The 7,397-nt window shown below is 39.7% G+C and overlaps 1 long non-coding RNA gene across 1 annotated transcript; it reads right to left on the bottom strand.

The window, feature by feature from the left end:
• Positions 1-555: 555 nt before the first annotated feature.
• LOC118169973 lies at positions 556-3,610 on the bottom strand. Its single transcript, XR_004752405.1, has 2 exons — positions 1,933-3,610; positions 556-1,633 (listed from the first exon to the last, which is right to left on the bottom strand). It is a non-coding gene; the product is annotated as an uncharacterized LOC118169973 (long non-coding RNA).
• Positions 3,611-7,397: the final 3,787 nt, after the last annotated feature.

Here is a 7,397-nt window from a genome sequence, read left to right as displayed (position 1 = left end):
CTCACTCAGCCTCCACTTAAACTCGTCTTCTAATTGACAGAAGCTCTCCAGGCAGTGTAGGTGCCCTGGGAGGTTTTTACCCTGGGATCCTTACCCTCAGAGCTCAGGAGCTTTGCAGCAATATTCCTTCTTTCTCGTTTCAGGTCTGGGGCACTTCGAGGAACCAGGTCAAGAAACAAACAAGACTGAATTCATGAGACCTCAGCATAAACCTTCCCCTTCCCTCAAGACTTCAAAGACTTTGTTGAAACTTTAGCTGTCAGCAGGCATGGAGTTAACATTATGGATTTTCTCTTCAGTTAAAAGTGCAGAGTAAGGTTTTAGAATTATATCCTGTTCTCCCACAGGCATGACACTTGGTGTGGTACCATTGCTCTAGATTATTTGTATTGTTAGATTCACACATTCTGTAAAAGCTACTTGAAACTGCATGTTGTTCTAGAATAGCATATGTAGGCTTGCACCAATGAAGCTGCCACTGGGATTTCGTTGTTTATGGTGGCTCCAAAACCACTTAGAGCTAACAAAGCAGTGCAAAGTACATATATTAAATGTTTTTAATTCTTATTTTCAGTCACTTGCAAAAGAGGATGGCAAACCTGCTCACCCTGTATAAAGGAAGGAGATGACAAGCAAAGCAAACTGATGTCATCCACATTTTTCAAGAAAGAGTAGGCTTTCAATAAAACATTTTTCAATAAAATATTCCAGACACTAAGCCTAGCAGAATCTACTTTCCCGGAGACCTCCTGGAAACCTCTTCAGTGTGGTATCTCTGAGCAAACCAGTTCAAGGTAGTGGATGTCAAAATTGTTAGCAAGTTACTGATGAAGTAAAAAATTAGCAATAAAGGACAAAAACATAGATGTCCAGTAGAAATATGTCTAATTAAAATCTGTCTTAAAATGGTAATACAGTAATAGTGACTGGTGTGTTCTTTTTCACTTTTTACAGATGTTTTCCTTAAATAATAGTAATAATATTGCAAAATAAAAGAAAATAAACAATAACTACAGTGTATGACTATTGAGTGGGACTCAATTTTCCCCTCGTTTGCAGCTTGAACTACTGCAGTACAGTTAAATGGCACTGTTCTGGACTAAGTTAAAAACAACGGTCATTAACATGATACCCTACAGTGGATTCATAATGTAGCGTATCCTGCTTGAGTAATAACTTTATAAGACCTCTCTTAAACAAGCTTAATTCAGTCTACGCTAACCAGTATCCTTATTTCCATATTCAAAGAAAAAAAATACAAAAATCTTCACATACCCTCCAACCCAAGTAGCCATTTAATAGGCAGTCCATGTGAAGCCTAAATCCTTGTAAAACGACCAAGAGCTCTTACTGTCCTGTGGTATGTCTGTAACACACGAGAGTGCCTCTCCATTGTGTAGCTCCATGCAAAAGTCCTGGCAGGAATGTGAGCATTTTAGCTTGTGGTATAGATCTGTCTGGAGCTATATCATCTCAGGAATCTCTGCATCCCACTGTACCAGAAAGTACACGGCCTTGCAGGAGCCTACATTGTCCTGGAAATCAGTGGCTTAGGTTTCTCCGTGGCTTCTCGGTTTTGTCCTTAAGTGAACTGAGTCCTACCAGCTGGCTCCATGGCCTGTTCCTAACCGATCTGGGAAAATAGTAGAGGAGAAAATACTTTTTCTTGCCGAGATGGAAGACAAGAAGGGCAAAATATAAACAAATTGTTGGGTATACAGCTTCTGTTTGCTGCGCTACAGAGAAGGCATGCTCACCATCAGCAGCAGCTGGGCAGCTATGTCAATCAAAGCAGCACAAAAGCAGAAAAAATAGCGATTATAAAGCCAAGTGTTTCAAAAAGACTGCTGTTGCACATTATATAGAGAACTCCTATGTAGCTAGATGTAGAGATTCACAAAAGCTAATGGTCGTTTAATGAGGTTAACGTACCTCGGCTTGCTCTGCGGGAGGCAGGGAGAGGTGGATCGGGGTGGCTGGCTCCTGCTCGGGTGGCTCTCCTGACTGCGTGGGGGCTTCAGCAGATGTCTGGTGAGGCTGAGGCTAACTTCCACCTTTAAACATCCCCCTGTAGGCACTGAGAGAGCTCTGAAGATTGTTGCAATTAAATCGTCAGCCTGCTAAACACTGCAGTGCAGAGAAGGAGGAAACTGGCCAAATATACACACAGATAAACACTCTGAAGATAAAATTAAGCAGATACATTGCTAGTATTGTCAGCATTGACAAAATACTCTTTTCATGTTTAGTATATCATCAAAGCATTAAAAAGTTCATTTCTTATGGTGATTATATTTCAAGTTTTATGAATTTAGGCATTTTAATGGGAAATGTATTAGCGGGACATTGGGTTAGCATGACTATCACATAATAACGTGAGAAATGTTATTGGTGGGGTTTTATTGTGGAGTGCTAAATTTTCACATGACTTACATGGATTAAAATAACAGAAAAATAATGCCAGAAAAGCGGTGTTACTGTCATTTTCAGAGGTTTTCTGTTTCACAAATGATTTTTGCATCAGCAGATGCTGTAATATCAAAGGAAATCAGGTTTACGTTCTGCACAGATTCACGGGCATGCCCCAGTTTTTTGTTCATTTTTGGGGGTGGGGGATTGCTTCAGGGAGGAGAGAAATATTATGGGGATAAAACAGAATGGGCAAGAGAGACTGAATGTCACATTACTGCAGATGGATAGTAACAATAAAGGAATAAATTTAAGGACCTCGTCCTGAAGCAGCTCTGCTATTTCCTTTTGAACTGGCAGTTAAATGTTTAATAGTTCCCGAAATTATCCACAATACATTCTTTCCTTTCTATAACTTTCTTTCCCATAATATGCTTCCGAGATTTGATTGCAATTTTGTTTTCATTCCATTTTCTCATATGCACGCCTATCATAACGTACAATTTCTTTTCAGTTTTCTTGACTTAGATTAGCCAAGTTCTTTTGTTTTCCTGAACTGCTCGCCCTTGGACTTTGTTGTGCAAGAAAAGCAGCTACTCACATGACTGAGGACAGTGTTCGGATATGGGTGTCTTTACGAAGAAGCACTTGGTAGGCAGCAGAACAAATGTATATGGGAGAATACAAGCTGAAATTCCCCTGATTTAATTTCATTTATGAAAACGTATTTGTTTACCCAAATATCCCTGGCGATCTTCACTTTAGAGCATCATCCTGACAAAAGACTTTGCTCACCTATTTGTGAAAAGTAATGCTAAAGATAAATATTACAAAAAGTATATCTTCATCAGATTTCTTCACAGGTCTTCTTTCACTTTTAAATTTCCAACAAGGAGTAAAATATTTTTCTTAACCAAGGACTAAAAGAGTTACAGAGATGTGCCGATTGTGGACATTATTTTAGTAAAAGACTAATTAAAGACTTAATATGCCCATTTTAGCTATTTAATGTATTGCCATTTTTCCAATATTATACTAATTTTGTAATGAATTTTCACATCTTAGTCATGTTTATCAGGTGACAAAAAAAGCAGCTGACTTCTTAGTGGATAAAGCTTTGATTTCTTTTTGAGTCTAATATCATGTTTTAGCAGTACAACTCTTAAGGTGCCAGTTTGGTTTCTGAAACTTCTCCAAGTGTTTAATAACCCCAATAAAACTGTACTGTCTGAAAAAAAAAAAAAGTAATAATAACCATACATTTTGGGAAAAAAAAAAAAAAAAAAAAAAAAAAACTTAAAAATAAAAAGAACAAGAAGAAGGAAATCATTAAGAAATACTCAAAGGAGCAGAAGTATGAGAATTTCTTTTCTTAATACTTTACAATAGAGAATGGAACTATGGAGGTCAGAGGTCATCATGCCAACAGCACAAGAGATGTGGCACAGATATCTTTTTCTTTCAAAGATGTGTGTGCAAGTAATAAACTCTGGTAGTTAAGTGTAGGATGTAACAGATGAGCTTAGAGAGAATGTAAAGATCAGACAGTCAAAGATATAAAAACTTTAATTATCTCAGAAGCAGGCGAGTTGCAAGAGAGCTAAGGAATAGGCTTAGCCACAAGGGTATAAGGAAAGTAATTTTGTAGGATAAAGACTCTCTTGAAAAGCTGAAGTATTTATCCGTATAGTTTTTATTATAGAAGATGCTGGAGAAATACTTTTTCTTTAAAAGTAACAAAAATAGACCGTCAGAGAAACACCAAGAGTAAAAGAGCAGAGGTCGGATCAAACTGGAAAATTAAAGTGCTACATAACTCCATGACCAAATAACACTCATCGAAGAAATCTGCAAGAATCTAGGGAACTACAGATAAAAAGCTGTTAGGATAACCTGAAATACAAACTGAAAACAATGTTGTAAGACTGCTAAGCTTTATGGTTGACAGCCCCTGGCCAAATCATCAGTTTAGCAGAATGGCAGATCAGGTTCAGCTGATAAATACATCGTGTTCTGAAAAGCATAGGCTGAACACTGATGAAACCTTAAATATTGTTCTCAGAAAAAAAGACCTGGTTGCTCCTGTGCACAAGCCTCTGAAACACGCCACACTGATACTCATTATTACCATAATTCACAATATTAAATCTTTAAAAATGCAACAGACATAGCAACATTGCTAGGGATAGACAGGACAGCCAGAAAGAAAAATGGCATGTGCAGACACAATGAACTATTTAGCTTAGAGCTCGTGGCGGCCCCAGGGAGGGATGTCAAAAATGTATGTACAGCAAATGGAGTAGAGAGAGGCAAGGATCTTCCCTTGATACCTGGGCTGTTTTCCTCCCTTAAACAAAGACCAGCAATGTTTTGCAAGAAAGAACAGCATACGAAAGCTGTTCTGTAAAACTGCCCAAGTGCTTCACCGCTTTTCACGAATGCTCAATTAAAATATCACACTTTATAAAGCGTTCAGATAATTGGAATCAAAAGTAAATTTTGTCCAATCTTGGATCATGCTTCAAAAACTGCTGTTACTAAGGTCCAGTTAACTCGGCTGGCCTCCAGCTATAAACAAACTGCTCAGGTTTGTGTCCTTCCTTGCTACAAATATCATTTTAGCAGAAATTCCAGCCTACCCAAACTTCAGTGAAGGTCATAGCACCACAGCTACCTGTGCTACATTTAGAGAACAAACCTCCTGGGCAGTGGGTGAGGGAGCTGGGGCTGTTTAGCCTGGAGAAAAGGAGGCTCAGGAGGCGTTATCACTCTCAGAGGAGGTTGTGGCAAGGTGGGGATCAGGCTCTTCTCCCTAGAAACAAGTGATAGGACAAGAGGAAATGGCCTCAAGTTGCACCAGGGGAGGTTTTGGTTAGGTATTAGGACAAATTGCTTCACCAAAAGGGTTGTGAAGTATTGGAACAAGATGCCCAGGGAAGCTGTTGAGCCACCATCCCCGGAGGTATTCAAAAGGTGTGTAGATGTGGTGCTCAGGGACTTGGTGTAGTGGTGGACACGGCAGTGCTAGGTTAATACCTGGACTTAGAGGTCTTTTCCAACCTAAATGAATCTATGATCCACATCTGAACAAGAGGGTTTGTTTCCTTCATCTGCATGACAAGAATAATATTCAGCTTGTGGTATTTTATATTTAACAACTAAAATAAAGCTGATAAGAACACAGAGTACCAAGACTGGGAACCTTATTTCACCAGAGATTATCTTAGGTTATAGAGAATGTGAGCAAAGCCTAGGAAGAAAACGTACAAACAGGAGGCCGGATAAACACTGCTTTTATCTACGTGGTTTACCCTTCATCTCCCCGAAAGGTTGATAGCTCCCAGACGGGTTGGCATTCACGTGATGGACTTAACGGCCATCTGTCTGGGGACCCACTATTTACTTCCCTCAGCTACGTGGATGGATGCCAGAAAGAAAAGGGGTTGAGATTAGCATATAAGAGAAGCTTTACAGGTTTCAGCTTTACAGTTGTTAATTTTAAGATCTTTTCAATAACCGTTCCTGAGAAAAACATGGCATGAAGTAGAGCGAACAGACCCAGGATTACAGACATTGAAATTCAGAAGCATGTCAAAACGATGACTTGGGTGGGATTTCACAAACATGACACTCAGTACATACCAAATAAAAATAATTCATTGATGGCCAGGAAAATCAACTAAAGAAAATTGAATTAAAGCAGGTCAGTCTCTTCAACAACAATGTGGCATAAAAGCTTTAGGTAAAAATGTATCCTTGGACATCTAAGAAGTATCATGCATCCTTGATTGTATTGTGCATCCAAATCACCCATAGATACTAATCCCTGAGTTGCATAGTACAACTTGAATTTTAACCCTATGCAATAAAATACATTTTTGCTCATTTCACTGCCTATGCATCATTGTGTCACTACTACTGAGCCAAGCTGAGCTTTTATTTTAATCACCTGCTACGCCTAGCGTCAGGGCTGAAGAGCCATCTGAACAATGTATCTCCACGCTGGATGCTCATGCAGAGAATCACCGATATATCTTAGCTTCTTTGCAATTAAATTAAGTGTAAAAGCTAAACATGCAGATTTTCAGAACAAATTATTCCTCAAATGAAGCCACCACACATGCTGCTTCTTGGAGGCTTTTTGTAGCCCTTATTCTGTGATTTGCCTCTATCCAGGGCTGAAGGGAGATGCTCAGACTGAAATTACCTTTCCTCTGAAAAACAACCAGAGAGAGAACACACGTTTCAACATGTAACAACCCTCTTTTTCCTCCATATACACCAGATACTGTGCAACTACTCAGGATCTGATTCCTAGCAAAGAGATCCTTTGAAAGCAGAGCACCAAAGGGACATGTCGATCCCATACTGATCTTTAACAACAGCCTCACCCGTCCCTTAGACCAGCACCTCCTTGGATCTCACTCTGGCTGTAGTTCACCTGGGTACAGCGCTTCAGACTGGAGTCTTCCTTCCAAACACAGCTCAGACCCTACCAGTAAGCCTGCCAGGTCCTGCCCTGGTCCTGCTGGCCCCACAGACCATGCCAGCTAAAGACAAGGCACACAGCGGAGGAGAACAGTGTGAGCTTCTGGCCTCTGATCTTAGAGAGTTATCAAAAACTTCCTTTCTGCTAACATAAGCCTTCCCCAAACAGAACTCAGCCCTAAATAAGGCTTTTCTTTTCCAAGCCTTTATTTAGAAAATGACATATGGAAAAGAAGAGCTAAAAAAAATATTACCAGCAATGACAAAGTGACAATTAAAATAATGATGGTTGGGGACACACACAGTAATATCTACATTCTGTGAAATTGCTGATCATGTTGACTGCTGCCTGCGTGCTCTGCCTTGCTGGAGAACAAGAATGCTCACAAATTGCTTCCTTTATGCATATGGAGTGTTTCTTGCTTGTTTGTTCAGCCTGTTATGTTTGTCTAAAGCACTTGTGCTCCAGCATATTCTCGCGTCACAAGTGCAGCTCTGTG

This window comes from Oxyura jamaicensis, chromosome 7, assembly GCF_011077185.1.
Source record: "Oxyura jamaicensis isolate SHBP4307 breed ruddy duck chromosome 7, BPBGC_Ojam_1.0, whole genome shotgun sequence".
Lineage (NCBI taxonomy): Eukaryota > Metazoa > Chordata > Aves > Anseriformes > Anatidae > Oxyura > Oxyura jamaicensis.
Note: the sequence above shows the minus strand (reverse complement) of the source record. Positions and strands in the feature narration are given on the sequence as shown.